Here is a 15,873-nt window from a genome sequence, read left to right on the forward strand (position 1 = left end):
AGTTGTTCAGAAGGAATTGTAACAACAAAGCAACAGCGTCATCCAAAGTCAAAAGTTCTAGATGTAAACAAGAAGATGTGTGGAGCAAATAGGTCAGCAGAGGGATGTAAAGAACGTTTGTCTAGAAAAAACGTTTTGTTCTATCTAAAAAAGTTATCGCAATATCGATTTTTGGTGGACTAAAGACACCGTTTCCGGCTCTCTGCACTCTCTACAAACAATTCATCGAACCAACAATTGGCTACGCCTGCGCCGCTTGGGGTTCTAATCTCTCATGGTCTAACCGCCTTAAAATTGAGACTACACTATGCCGAGCCGCGGCTAGCATAACGAAAATTTCCAAACTGAACAACATTACCCCAACTCCGCTTGACCAACTTATTAAGAAAGATGGAAAGGGTTTCTTAGCCATCCAACAAGACCACCTGCCAAAAGACTTCAACAATCAGAAGCACATCACCCCAATCCAATTCCTCACAAAAACTGCTCCCCGCCCGTCCCGCACTTGCGTTGGGTCCAGAGTCCAACATCGGGAAAAGCTGAGAAAGATTTTGAGGATTGTTGGAATCACCTAATTAATTACCCTAATTAACTGTTGGTGATTCTTGGGTTAAAATAATAATAATATCGCAATATCTGCAAAATCAGGGAAGTCGACTATTTTCACGGACGAATGCTGTTTTGAAATCTTTAATACAAAAAAAGAGAATTGTGATTTAGAAAAAATAATACGCGTCTAAAAAAATCGCATTTATCTCCAACTGTAAAATTTAGAGGAAAGAGACTTATGCTATGGGATTGTTTCAGCTATTATGGAGTAGGAAATTTAGCAAGTATAAACATTAAGATGAAGATCCAATAAGAAGCTCATCGAGAGCATCCCAAGAAAATCAAGTGATGTTTTATGGCAAAAAAGCAAATATATTAAATCTTTAAACAATTTATTCAGATTTGCATTTGTCAGACCACTTTTCATAAATCTTCAAAAGAAGTATGCAACAACTTAAAATCGGTTTTCTAGACCTTGCAAAATTTTGCAATCAGATAATAATTCAGAATTCAAAAATGTGTCTCTGAGAAATTCATGCAAAGAGTTCAACGTAGTTCAGATACATGGAAGACCAAAAAATCCCCGTACACAAGGGATTGTAGAACTTTTTAAACAATCGGCCGCTCAGCAGATTAAAGACCGCTGCAGTTCGTTCATAAAGGCACCCTTCGACTTATCATGTATCACGCCAGATCGCCCCTCGACCCTTAAACAAGACGAAGGGGTACGCTTGGCCCGGTCAGTTAACAGCAAACTAATGCAGGGAGATGTCTCAGCGGCTGTTCGCCTGATTTCATCCACGGCATCCATTGCCCCGCATACTGATTCCGTTCTGAATTCACTCCAGTTGAAACATCCTCCCGCTCCACATGATATCCGTGAACCCCCTCACATAGCCAAATCCGAACGAATTGTTTCCTCCAGTGACGTGTTAGCCTGCCTTGGATCATTTCCACCGAGCAGTAGCGGGGAAGTAGATGGCTTAAAGCCGATACACCTAAAGGATCTTGTCGCGCCCATGACAGGAGAATCTGGTGCACGCCTCCTGTCCTCGATTGCATCCTTGTGCAGCAGAATTGTCTCTGGAAATATCCCATCTTTTGCACGCGATTTACTGTTCACGGCCAACCTGACGGCACTTAATAAAAGTGATAAGGGCATCAGACCCATCGCTGTGGGAAACACATTCAGGAGGCTCTCTGCAAAAATTATCCTCAGTGTTGTCCTCCATGATTTGAGCTCTCAGCTGCTGCCACATCAGTTCGGTGTCGGTGTTCGCGGTGCTTGTGAGGCTTCTACCCATGGGGTGAGGGAGTTGGTTATCAATGGCAATCCAAAAATTCCATATCTTGTTAAGCTGGACGTGCGCAACGCTTTTAACAGTGTTCGCAGAGACCACATCCTGGAAGTTGTGCACACCCGCTTCCCGGCACTCTACCCAATTGTCCATCTATCTTATGCGCGTTCCTTGAATCTCCTTTTTGGGAAAAATATGTTGTCCTCAGCGTCTGGGGTTCAGCAAGGGGACCCATTGGGACCTCTCCTATTTGCCCTCGCAGTGGACCATATTGCTCAAAGGCTTTTGTGCCCGCTAAATTTCTGGTATCTCGACGACGTCACCTTAGGTGGCTCGCTCGAAAATATTCATAACGACGTTGCTGATATTATTTCGGGTTTTAGCCAAATTGGCTTATCCCTTAATGGCTCCAAGTCGGAATTTACCCTGCTCTTCCCCGATCATTCTTTATTTCATCCTGCCTTCTCGTCCCTGTCCGAGAAAGTTGTCGGTCTCTCTGCGACAGACCCGGATGATCTGGTCATCCTTGGTTCACCAATCTCTGGTCGAGGTATTTCCGCTGCCATTGAGTGTAAAAAACGCCAGCTGGCTCAAACACTGGAGCGTATCTCCCAACTGGGCGCACATGTCGGACTATTCCTTATAAAGAATTACCTATTCATCCCCCGCCTAACCTACTTATTCCGCTCGTCTCCATGCTTTCGGGAACCAGACCTCTTGTCCGACCTGGACTCCGTAATCTGGAAGTCAGTTGGGAAGCTTCTTAATGTTGACTTTGGCGGGGACCAACTTACACGCGCAATGTTACTCCTCCGTTTCGGAGGCATCGGTATCCGCTCGTGCAAAGACATTTCTATCCCATGCTACCTATCTTCGCTCTCGGCATCAAGAAATTTTGTCAGTTCTGTTCTTTTTCGCTCCCCTGAACGTTTTGAACTGGCTGAATTTTCTTCTGCCCTCGCTGCCTGGACCGCCTCAGGTCTTGCCTTCCCCGTGGAGGATCACTTGCAGAGGAGTTGGGACTCCATCCGCTGCAAAGAAGTGGTAAAGTCCCTTAAAGGAAGCGCCGATCAAGTTAAACTCGCCTCGTTGAATGCAGCCTGTCACCCGCATTCTGGAGACTGGTTGAAAGCCATCCCTCTGTCCACCGCTGGCCTCCTCTTGGATGATGAATCGACTCGAATCGGGACCTGTCTTCGTCTGGGAATTCCCCTTTGCCACCCTCACCGGTGCAAGTGCGGCCACATGATTGACCCCGATGGCCTCCACCCCCTTTCGTGCCGCTCAAGCACCGGGCGTATCCCGAGACACGCTGGCCTGAACCACGTCGTTAAACAGGCCCTCAATGCCGCAGGCTTCCCTTCTGTTCTGGAGCCTGCCGGCCTCGACCGTGGCGACGGCAAGCGTCCAGACGGAATGACGGTCTTTCCATTCTCGGAGGGGAAATGTCTCGTTTGGGATGTTACCTGCGCGGACACCTTTGCCCCCGGGACCGTTGCTCAGTCTGCGTCCTCCCCCGGCTTCGCTTCCCGTCGGGCTGAGGAGACGAAGCGGAAGAAATACGCCTCTCTCTCACCAAATTACCACTTTGTCCCGATTGCTGTGGAGACAAGTGGAGTGATAGGGACGGCCGGAGTGTCGCTTCTGACCGAAATTGGGAAGTGCATCCACAAGTGCACGAAGGACCACCGCCAAATCGGCTGGCTGTACCAGAGGATATCGATCGCAATCTTGCGACGTAACTCGCTTGCAATCCGAGGTGCAGCCACTGCTGACACTTAATTAGTTATTTTGAAGAACTCTTTTCTAACTGATCATTTTTTTTATTATTCCTTCTATTCCTTCTAACCGGCCTTGTAGCTAGCAATTTTTTGGACTGAAATCGAATAATTTAACTAAATACCTGACAATGAGCACATTTTTCAATTATTTTGCTAATCTCTTCCCGAGTTGCACCATATATCTTTCCCTTAAGCATAGAAAACATTTTATCTCTTCCAAAATGTACATAATTGTGCTCAGACTAATCATAATTAAATAAATTGATACTTCTATATATTTCAGCTTTAACTCTTGTTCTTCTATGCAGAATAATCTGACTTTTTTATTCCTTTGGTATATGTAGGCTATATTTTCCTCAATAAGTATTCGGTTAGCAATCCTACGTAATCTAAAACGTTCTCTTCTACTGATTCCGTCATCAAATGATCCAAATTGTTTAAAAGTTTTTATTTTCAATAAATCCTCTTGTGATAGTGTAATTAGAAACATTTGATAACGTGCAAAATTTAAAAATAAAATACAATAATATATAATATTAACTAAGAAATTGTGATTTTTGAATGATTTTATTATATAGAAAATATAAAAATATCCAAAATCTGACCAAGTGACTCACGTCTGGACTGTGACTAAGCACGCTCCAGCATTGCTCTATTGGATTTAATGGTGCACTGTAAGGTCCCTATCTTATAATTTCAATATCTCGAAATTCTTCTCCGATCATTTTCTCTAACTGTGAATGTACCGGTGCGTTGTCTACCACAATACAAATTTCTGAATATTTTTCATTTGTACTTCTGATCATATCTCTGAACCATTGCTGGCAATCCTCTTTTTTAAAATGTACCCAATATATTAATTTGTTCTCATTAATGGCTCCAATTATGTGAATATTTTGTCCCTTGTTTGCTGGAGTCTTTAAAATGCATCTTTTCCCTTTTAACGAACGCCCTTTCGAAAATCAACATTAATAAATTATACTTGAGTTCTTCTTAAAAATAAGTTTACATTGGTTTCGTCCATATAAATTATATATATTTTTTTTTAACTGCTAAATTAATTTAATAAATTGATTAATTAATCATTTAGTACTTAATTAGCAGCAGAGGATAGGATGGAATGGCAATTCCCACACAAGATGGCTATTGATATGCGTTGGAAAAGCCATGTCCGTTCCCAATGATCATTTCTCCTTCTGCTTGCCAGGTCCCCCAGTTTAATAAGGAATTTTTAGTTCTGGGACCGAGGACTCCCGACGTCTCCACTGCGATCGGGGCAAAGATATGGCGGTGAGATAATGCACTGTATTTCTTGATTTTTAGCGTTTTTGCCAGGTTAGCTGGCAAAAAAAATTATATTTTTGTCTCGACTTTTTCTATTTATTATTTTTTCGACATATTCTTTCCTTTTTATCTTGTTTGCTTTTGAATTCATTAAATTGGTTTCAGTTATAACCTTGCTTTTACCAATATAAATATACTTTCTTAACTGTAAATAATTTTCCATGTAAATATTTAGCTGCTGTCGAATAATGGATAGAAATTCCAGTTTCACTCGCACAAATTTCGCTTAGAGTGATGACAGGATTTTCCTCAACATAGTTTATCATTCTCGATATTTCATTGTCTGTGATTTTTGACCATCTGAATCCTCCACGTTTTTTATTAGGTTGTGAAGCATTTCGTATCCATTTATAAGCTGTATTTCGCTTAACTCCATTCGATTCAGACACAATATGCCAATCTGCATCTTCATTTTCATAAGCAGATATAATTCTCATTTTGGTTTCCAAATTTGTTTTATTATATGTTTTACTAACACGAGAAGAAGTATTCATAGTTTTAACAAAAGTATTCATTTCGAACGAACAAAAATCCATTTATATTTTTTTAGATAAGTAATTTTGACATTAACATATTTGACATTTGACATCTCAGTTCGGATATTAGAAACCACGATAATGACGTTTGACATCTCAGTTCGGATATTAGAAACCACAGTAATGACGTTTGACATCACAGTTCGGATATTTTATACCAAAAAGGTGTAGAATTGAATGCAGCTTTTTTTAATTTTGAAGATTTTTGGAGTAGACAACAAGATTGAGCCACATATGTACTTTCTTAAAGCACTTCCAAATGATCAATATGAGATTTATTACATTGGAATACATTTTAGCTTAATATTAACCTTCTTATTCCTATCGATGCAAAAATATTTGATCCATACGAGTTATCTCATGTCGTGAGATTACTGAAATTTGATGGACGCAATGTTTGTTTTACAGATTTTTCCAACGTATCTTATTACTTTTGTGATTTTCAATAGAGAAAAAACGCGATCGTTAAAGTCCTCGTTTGTAAATCGTTGTCCTTTCAATATAAGGCTGTCAACGGAAATGATTTAAAAGATTGTTCATGGCAATGCTGTTGCAATTAGTTTTTAGTGGTCTTAAATTTGTGGAATTAATGAAATGCTAGCTTACGTGAAGTCGGAAGTAGTGATTAACGTCTAGAATTCCATATATTGGCTATATCACCGAATCTCTGTCCTTGTGCTTCGCAGAGACTGCCATTCAATACGCAGTGCGGTGTAGTTGAGCTAATTCATAGGCTCTTAAATACGCTTTCAGCCACCTACCCTAGCTAGCATATAATTTTTTTGTAAAAAACTAGGTATTTTTTTCATTGTCTGCCAGCCTTATTTTGTCTTTAAATGTAAAAATAATTTTGGTACATATAAATAAAAAATGCCTACGCCGGGAGTCGAACCCGGATCCCCTCGGCCACAACGAGGAATTCTAACCGCTAAACTACGTAGGCCTTTTTTTTAACCGGCCAGTGACTATAATAAAACCTTTTTAATTATTTTAATAACATAGCATCAAATTTCTGTAACTTTCAAGTTAAATTGATTTATTTATTTATTTACCCCCGGCCCCTTCAATTGAAGGAAGCGGTGGCTAACAAGAACGTTAGGGCCAATGTCGGACGCTCCCAAAGATCCCCGATCGTGATCCGGTGTTCCGAGAAGTAGAAGGCGGGCCTGGACAGGAGAAAAGGTCGTTGAGGGAATAGGAAGGGGTTATTTCACCAAGACCGATTTTTATGCGATAATCGTGTAGGCCAGTATGGTGGCCACAGCGGAGACGAGCCAAGTTCACTCGGGCTTCTCTTGAGAGGGAGGATTCGATCTTATTAATTGGCGGCGGAAGGCGTCCAGAAGCTTGTTTATTCCAAGACATCTGATTGCCCTCGTAGCCACCAGGTCGTGAATCCCCTTCTGGTTAATGTCCGGAGGGGATCGTATAAGCTTGCGGACTTTGTCCGCGAGGGTCGGAACTATTCTCCTGTTGTTAGTGGAGTGCCAGAGGAAGTAGCCAGGGTGATTTAGGGTTCGGCATTTGTCAAGAATTGCAGCCCGAGCATTTCAAAATGGTCACTGATTGGAAGGATTTTCGATTCCCAATGTAGGTGGTCGGTAGGTGTCGTTTTTAGACAGCCGGTAATAATTCGTAATGCTGAGTTTTGAGTTCTCTGAAGTTTTTCAAGGTTTGTATTAGATAAGCAGGAACCCCAAGCAGGGATGGCGTAGTTCATAGTTGTTCTAATAAACTGCTTGTATACAGTTGTTAGACTTTCCTTATCCTGCCCAAATGAAGTCCCCGCAATAGCTCGGAGCACATTGAGTTTTTTCTGGGATTTTCCACAGATATATGAAACATGTTTCGAGAAGGACAAACAGCAATCAAATATCAGACCCAAGATTTGGGGGATTTTTCAACTGGGAGTGGAGTGTTGTCTAGGAATAGTTTAGGCTCTAAGTTGAACTGACGGCGGTCAGTTGTGAATAGCGTAACAGATGATTTGGAAGGAGAAGGTTGAAGAAGATTGCATTTCAGCCAGGACGAAAGAGTGTTCATGTGTTCCTGCAGAAATCCAGAAGCGGTGATTATGTTTTGGTGGCGGGAGGCAAAAATTAAGTCATCAGCGTAGGAGAGAAGTAGAGTATTATTGTTCGTCGGGATATTTGACAGATGTAAGTTAAATAAGGCAGGTGAAAGGACCGAGCCTGGGGAACTCCGTTAGGCAAGTATTTGTAGCGTGAGTAAGAAGACATGATTGTGGTGCGACCAAGACGCCCAGAGAGAAAAGAGAGTAGCCATGACTTATTTGGTGGGGGAATTCCGTATCGGTTATTTTCCTACACAGAACGTGTCTTGACGTTCTGTCAAATGCCTTTTCAATGTCGATGGATGCAATAATTGTTCTTTGAGGTGGCTTATGATTGTTAAACCCATCCGCAATGAATTGTGTCAGTTTTGAAAGATGGGTGGAAGTGGAATGCAAAGAACGAAAGCCATGTTGAGATTCAGCAAATGGGAGGAAAGGTTTTATGATGCTCAATACAACTCGCTCTGTTATTTTTGAAACCACTGAGATCAAAGAGATAGGTCGAAAAGAGGAGGGGTCAGAGGTATCACGATTTGGCTTTGGGATAGGGATGATGGTAGATTTCTTCCAAAGCATAGGAACCAGACCATGGTTGATCGAGTATTCGATTAAATTGGTCAGAGCCAGAAAGCCATTAGGACCCAGATTTTTTAGGTGGTGGATGGCAAGGCCATCAGGACCTCTGGCGTTAGAATTCCGCGAGTTAACAACAAGTTGCCTGGTAAATGATTCTGGGATGTTAATATAGTCAGTAGAATTGTCATTTGACTTATAATGTGATTTTCTTACGAAACGGAGATCCTTTGGGGTAGGAAGGTGACTGATTTTTGCATAATGGCGAATTAAGATGTTGGCTTGATCCTGGAAAGATAGGACAGATTTTTTGGTCGAGATACCGGTGGCATGTGAGAGGGGACATGTTTGCCTCGTGTGAATTTTCTTGAGGGTTCTCCAGAAAGCACGGGATCCAGTATTTGGGGTTATTGAAGTGATAAAATCATTCCATTCGTCAGTTTTATGTTTCTTGATTAATTCGTCAATTTGTTTGTTGATTTCTGCTAGGGATTCTCCATTCCATTGATAGAAGTCGTCGATTTGATCCTCCTTCGTTTTTTGAATAGTTCAATGATAGGTGGGGGGAAGTGGAGGCCGTGATTTCGGATGAAGCCGCGGGGAATAAATTTTTTGTCCGCAGAAAGAAGTGTACTAGTAAAGAAAGCAACGGCAGCGTCAAATGATTGAATGGAGGAGCAAGAAAAATTACTGAATATACGTTCAGTTTCACTCCTGAACGAGTCCCATTTCCCACGTTTGTAGTTAATGTAGGTCTTCGTAATTCTCTTCTTTACAGGGTGATGGTTTATTTTGATTAGAATAGGATTGTGGTCCGTTGGTAGGTCGTACAGAACTGTCCATTTGGCGTCGAGGGCGATGTTTGGGGAACATAAGGTAATGTCAGGAGAAGTGTTTGAATCTCCAGGTCGCATTGCACAGCGGGTGTGTAGAAGAGGGTTGTTTAGAGTGATCAATTCTTCCGCATCCGTTGTGATTTGCTGGCCACGTTTGTCAGTTTGTTTGTGGATAACCAGAGAGGATGGTGGGCGTTGAAGTCGCCACATAGAATACAGTTTTCAATTGAAAAAAGAGGCAGTAAGTTCGGTGTATAATTGGGGGCACATGACGAAATCGGGGGGATATATGTGTTAACAACAGAGTAACATATCTTGTTAATGTTAATTTGAATAGATGAAATTTCGGTAAATCGATCATTAGTTAAGAGAGATTCAATGTTGGCAGTTGAGTCTGCAAAGGGAATGGCCTCGTGAATGAGAGTAATGAGACCACCGCCAGGCTTTCCAGACTGGCGGTCACGACGAATGGTGGAATATCCCTTAAAACGGGGGGTTTGGGATTTTGGAGTAAGTTTGGTCTCTTGAATAAGAGCTATATCAATAGAGTTCGTGTGTAGAAAGTAGCGTAGGTCATTGCATTTCTTGGAAATCCCGTTGATGTTCAATTGAAGGATGGTTAGTGTTCTAATAGGCTCAGGTCCAGGGTTTTGTTCCACATCTCCACACCGAATCAACAATAGAGTCAGGGAACGTAAGCTTGGCGCTCGTCCCGTAGCCACTACCAACCAAACCGTTGACAGGTTGGTTGGCAAGGGGGAAAGATTGGTTCTGTTTGTTGCTGATGTGAAATCAGCATCCAATCGTCTCCACGAGAAGGTGAACCACATGACGATCAAATGATTTTTATGATTCAACAAAAAATGATATTTCAAATGAGATTTATTGAATCAGTCTTTTTATTGAGGACGTCAATAGACTCTTTTCATTCCTTTTTAATCAATAGAGAAACTTTTGGTCTCGATTATGGCGTTGCTGAACTAGAATTTGTGAATTTTTCATTTCCAGTAACACAAAACACTATCAACATTATTGCAGATAAATTTTTTAGGCTTGTAGGATTAATAAAACAAGAAAGTTAAATTAGTTAAAAGCGTCACGAGACCCTTGACCAGCCTCGCCAATAGAGAAATGATTCTCTTGGATCACAGTGTTCGACAAACCTTCCAAGTCGCGTCTCACCCTTGATATCTGTCGACCGAGCGAATGAAAGAAGCGAACCGTTTGGGGTCGAGATGCAGAAAGAATCCAAAGCGATTAGAGTAAAAAACAAGTTTGAGAGGTTGCCGTACTTGAGAATCTTGCAATGTTGGCCTGCCTTGATACGTGCCCGGAATCCTTTTTCCCAAGGGCAGTAAGTTTGGCAGAAAAGAAAATTTCGCGTACCAAATCAGGAAGAAAACCGGAGATAAAATGGTTTCACAGGTTGGTATTTGACCGTAATAATCTCCGTCCAGCTTCCAGAGTATCATCAATTCTAGTGGACATATTCACATTAAAATGATCGTCATGTGAAAAATATTTTTTGGAGTCCGAAACACTTTTTATCCCGTCTCGATGTCTAATACATTTGTTTCTTTCACAATCTTCAATAATTGAACTGTCTATTATTATTAAAAGCACTTCCGAGAAGTCATAAAACTAATTAAGCTTCCCTTGTGCCGCGTGAACAACAATACTGTCCCACCAAATTGTATAAATGACGGTGTACTGCAAACCCCAGACCATAGTGTCGACAAGTGCCGGCCAGTGTGATGTTTTCCTCAATCGTCTTCGTCTCTTGGAAACAGCAGACACTGACATGGTGATTCCAGAGATCCCGTGCAAGTTGGTGCTGCTTGTAAATGAATTTCAGTCCTCTTGTGTTAAAGCTCCTAAGTGAAAACGTGGGGGACGTCGCGAAAGTTGTAAAACGCGAAAAAGACATATCCGTAACAGACATAGGTATGTCATTACCTTAACCAATTTTACCAACCGCAGCAGGTCTCCAAAGTTAGCAGCCTCTGGTCAATAAATAAACGCTGGTAAGGGAAGTCGGCAAACAAGATCTGTACCTTCGGTAGAAGGATTGGCTCTATGGGTTGAGTCTTTACTGCTGTTTGTTTAATTGCTGCGTAAGTGGTAGTTGAACATTGAGTGGTAGAACAGTGAACAACCAAAGTAGAACTGGCACGGAGAAGGGGAATCCGACTGTGTAATTGAACTGTCTAAATTTTCAAATTCATGAAGTTTGTCATTTTCAGAGTACGTAACTTGAAGAATGAAATTAATTTCTTTATGAATCTCTCCGGAGCATCATGTTTACAAGATGAGCAGGTGTTAGATATCAAATTTTGGTTTCCGTGCTCCGCGGGAAATGCAATTCAATACGCAGTGCGGCGTCGTTGAGCTGACCCTCAGGCTCTTGAGTACTCCTTTAGCCACTCACCCTAGCTAACATCTAACCTTTTCCTATAAAAAGGAAAAAATGATTAGTCTTTTTAATGTAAAAATAATTTCGATGCATATAAATTTTACAAAAAATTGCCGGTCACAACAAAGAATTCCAACCGCTAAACTACATCATCCTTTATTACAATAATATATCCCAAACCAATAAATAATTTTAAAAAATAGTTATTTCTAACCAATTATAAACATTTTAGAGATTAGAATTATTTTCTATGCGCCAGAACTTTATAATTTTGTAAAAAAATAATTAAAGATAAAAATTATTTTATGGAATATTAAAATTTATTATGTGGTGTCATGACTTTTGGATCCCAATATATTTTCGTTTTCATCGCTTAAATCAGTGCTTCCCGATTTGTTTTGAGTTCGCACCCCAAAAAATGTTAAAAGCCAACCTGGCACCCCCATTTTTAAATCTAACAGAGAATTTTATTAAAAATTATTTAGGTTCCTTAAGATTTTTCTTGCCTTTTAGGATTATTATTTAACCCCGGGAACACAGGAAAGAGGAATAGTAATCGCCTAATTAAGTGATCCCGGTGCCTTTTATCTCTTCCTTGTCTCGAATTCTTAATAAACGTCCAAAAGGGGATGCTTTTTTCAAATTTCCTAGCACATTTCTCACAGGCAAGATACTCCTCTAGTCTTAATTAATTCTTGCTTTTTAGTCTTAATTAATTCTTCGAAACGCGGTTTTTTGTTTGGTAGTGCAATTCTGAGATCGTTTTCAGGGCTAAGAAAGTCGAGTGCATCTGGATCGCGTGACTTTTGTTTTGACTCTTATCGTGGTCTTGGCAGTTAAATAAATAAATGTAAAAGTAATCATGATTTTTAAAATCGTTCCAGGCACCCCCTAAAAAATTTCAGGCACCCCCAATCAGGAAGCACTGGCTTAAATGGTGACAAAATATGCAATTCTTTAAAACCAAAGATTGTTTTCCAAATTTATGTAAGTCGGAAAATTTGATTTTTAAGAAACACAAGCTCGCTGCGTAATTCGAACTAACCCTGCACTACTTTTTCATGTGACAACTATCTTATTTCAGAATGAAAAAGTAATAATGTATGATTGCAGCCCATTTCATCGAACTATTTTTCAAATAGACAAGATTGTATAAATCTTTTTTAACATAATTAATAATTTCGATAGCATCTTCCAAAACTTGACGTGATTAAAATGAAATACGGCATAGCAGTGAGGAGTCCAATGACTACTAGTGAAATTTGAAGCCATTTGCTTTATCCTTTGTACAAACCCAGAAAATTTATAATAAAATTCCCGGAACCCCAAACTGAGAAATACTGGTCTAGATTAAACCAGACGGAGTGTACAAAACTTATTTCCGATGACTATTGTCTTATCCTCCAACTTTTTTCGAGTTTCGCCATTTTTCGTCTGTTCTATCTGCTCTTGTTCGAAAAAAGTTGGAACTCTTTTAGGAGATAGTGAAGACATTATGAGGAGAAAGATGCTATCGACTGTTGCACTTAACAAACTGCGGACCACTTGGCTACGAAACCGCGAGGTTGGAACGGCCTTACGTGCCAAATTATACAATGCTTTTATTAAACCCATACTTTTGTACAACGGAGGAACATGGGGAATATCTGAGTCTGAATCAAAATCTCTTGATGCATTCCATAGAAGACAGTTAAGAATTCTTATTGGCATCAACTGGCCAAAGAAAATCAGAACTCCACCCTATACAATATCTGCAACAGCAGACCCGTCAGTGTGGACATTACCGAAGCACGTTGGCGCCTATTGGGCCACATTCTAAGACTCGACCAGGATGTCTATGCTAACTGGGCAATGGAATCATATTACGCAAAGGACGAAAGATCTGCGTCCCGAGGACGCCCACGAAATACATTACCTATTGTAATCTCAAAAGAACTACAACGCGTTAAAAGACAACTGAAAAATGGAGACGACCTAGATACTCTCAGGAGTATAGCATACAACCGCACATCATGGAAAATTATGACCGAAAGATAGTCTCATATGTGGCACATGTGGGAACTTAATTAGTTTAAATTACATTATGTTCCTATGACAGTGCTAATAATAATAATAATATATTGTCTTATCCTGGTCCGACTTCGAGATAACAATGAAAATGTTAATAAGTAATTTCGTAATCAACTCGGAATTAATCTTCCAAGTATTATAACTTGTACGTCAAAAATAAATACCCAATTGGGTGGGATTATATTTATATTTTATAATCATTTAGACATTCGCTCGGTGTTTATCAGATTTTAGAAAGAGTTTTACAAACTCGAAAAATCATTAGGGATCACTGATTCTTGGTATTTTTCGAATCCCAGACATGCACATTACTCAAATTGAGGGATTAACTACTGGCTATATTGAAGTATTCAAAGCGATCAAAAAAGAGTGTGTATACAAGCCAGAGAGAAAAAATTCGAGAAATATGATGATGCCGAGAATGACGAAGACGTCTGGAATACAGGAACCTTCAACTTGAAGCCTGCTACGACACAACGGGTCACTTATGGGGATGGTTACTGCCGACTCATCCGAGCAAAAGTATTTAGCCGAGCGAGTCTCCCTGGTTATGTTCAGAAGTAAAGGTCTGGATATCTCCCAATAATAAAACTAATCAAATAATCTCTTCATTTTGAATTATATGCCTAATAAAATGTAGTCAATTTCAAGGGTTGAGTGTATTAAGATTTGAGAAATAATGCGAAATTTGTAAATTAAAGAATATTATGCTTTTAAGGTTTAGTATTTGGCTTTCATCAAGTTGACAGAATTGCAGGTTTTTTAAAATTAATGAACTTCCAAATTTTGTAACTAGAATTAATAGTTACTTACTCTTTTGCTTTTGAAGAATAAATTATGCAATTTGTATTTAGAATGGATTGTTTGGCTGTTTTCGTAAAGAATTCCTATCAAAATTCTTTGTTAAAGACATGATGATTCGTGAAGCTCATTTCTCTGAGAGGCAATTATGTTAAACCGAAAATGAGTTAACAATTGTTCCTAAGAAGGGTAACCAAAATCGTCACCAGACGTCTCAAATTTCACGAAGCCTTTGTTTTTACACTCTAGTGTACTTTAATACCAGAAAATAATCTATTATCTGCCAGAAATAAACTTATTTACCATGAGATTGTACATTCTGGGCATGGGATGCTCACTTCCAAGATAACAATCTCCCCGGTGACCTTATCGTAAATCACTCGGGTTTTTTGTGCTAGACAACAATAAAGGTAGGTATTGTGGTATCCACCTTAATACACACCTTAGAGTTGACAAACAAAAAAATGAAATTAATGAAGCTGAATTTTCGAAACCACGCTGAACAATTAAACCACAATTGAGCATTTAAATACAATGAAGAAATCATAAAATGAACAAATGGAATCATCATTGTCAAAAAGTATGATTAAGTGAATAATATTCATTTAGACAAGATATCCATCCGGGGAAGAATAATTATGGGAATTGGCACATTCTGGTGCCTTGCAGTGACGTATATGCAACGGCAAAACATCAACGTTGTTATCGCACAAATAGTATCAATAAATGCATCTGAAAAAAATGTTGAATAAATTCATGATCAATTTAGATATATGAATGGACTAAGCTGCAAAAAGCTGTAGTCTTAATGTCATTTTACGCCGGATATTGTTTGACACAAATTATTGGGGGTATCTCAGCAGAAAAATACGGTTCAAAAATCACTCTGCTTGTATCAATATTTGTATCCTCTGCCGCGACATTCGCAACTCCACCCGCCTTTGATGCATCGCCATATGCTCTTGTAGTCATCAGAATATTAACAGGAGCCGCACAGGTTGAATAGATGACAGTATTTCAGGGATTATTTTTTCCTGCTTTTCTAATAATTGCTGCTAATTGGTTTCCTCCAGAATACAGAGTTTCTGCTATAGGACTAATGTATCCTGGTCAGCTATAGATTTTTAATTATGTAGGGACGTATTTTGGTACTATTCTTTCTTTGTTTCTTGCTTCTGGACTTGCAAAAAACGTGGCATTGTGGAGAATATCTTTTTATGTATTAGGCAAGTTTAAAAAATGCTTATTTTAGGAATTATTGGAGTTATCTGGATCATTTTATGGATAATATTTGCTAGTGATGATCCTAAAAACCACAGATGGAGCAAGAGTGATGAAAAATTCTTTTTGGCATCAAATGTCGAAAGAAAGCAGATCACAAACATCAAAGTTTTCTAAATCATCCATAAACAACTAGAAAATACCAATAATGGAGATGGTAAAGTCTGTTCCTTTGATAGCACTTATGACTTGTCATTTTTCGATTGCTTGGAGCTTCTTTCTTGTTGTGACAATTGCCCCTTCAATGATTAAGGATTTGTATTATGTCAGTGTTAAGAATGTAACTATTTTTGTTGTATTAAAGCAAACGTACATTA

The 15,873-nt window shown here is 39.5% G+C and overlaps 1 non-coding gene across 1 annotated transcript; it reads right to left on the reverse strand.

Annotated features, from left to right (window-relative positions):
* Positions 1-6,379: 6,379 nt before the first annotated feature.
* On the reverse strand, positions 6,380-6,451 carry Trnah-gug. Its single transcript has one exon. It is a non-coding gene; the product is annotated as a tRNA-His (tRNA).
* Between the last annotated feature and the right edge of the window lie 9,422 nt (positions 6,452-15,873).

This window comes from Octopus sinensis, unplaced genomic scaffold (assembly GCF_006345805.1).
Source record: "Octopus sinensis unplaced genomic scaffold, ASM634580v1 Contig13104, whole genome shotgun sequence".
Classification (NCBI taxonomy): Eukaryota; Metazoa; Mollusca; class Cephalopoda; order Octopoda; family Octopodidae; genus Octopus; species Octopus sinensis.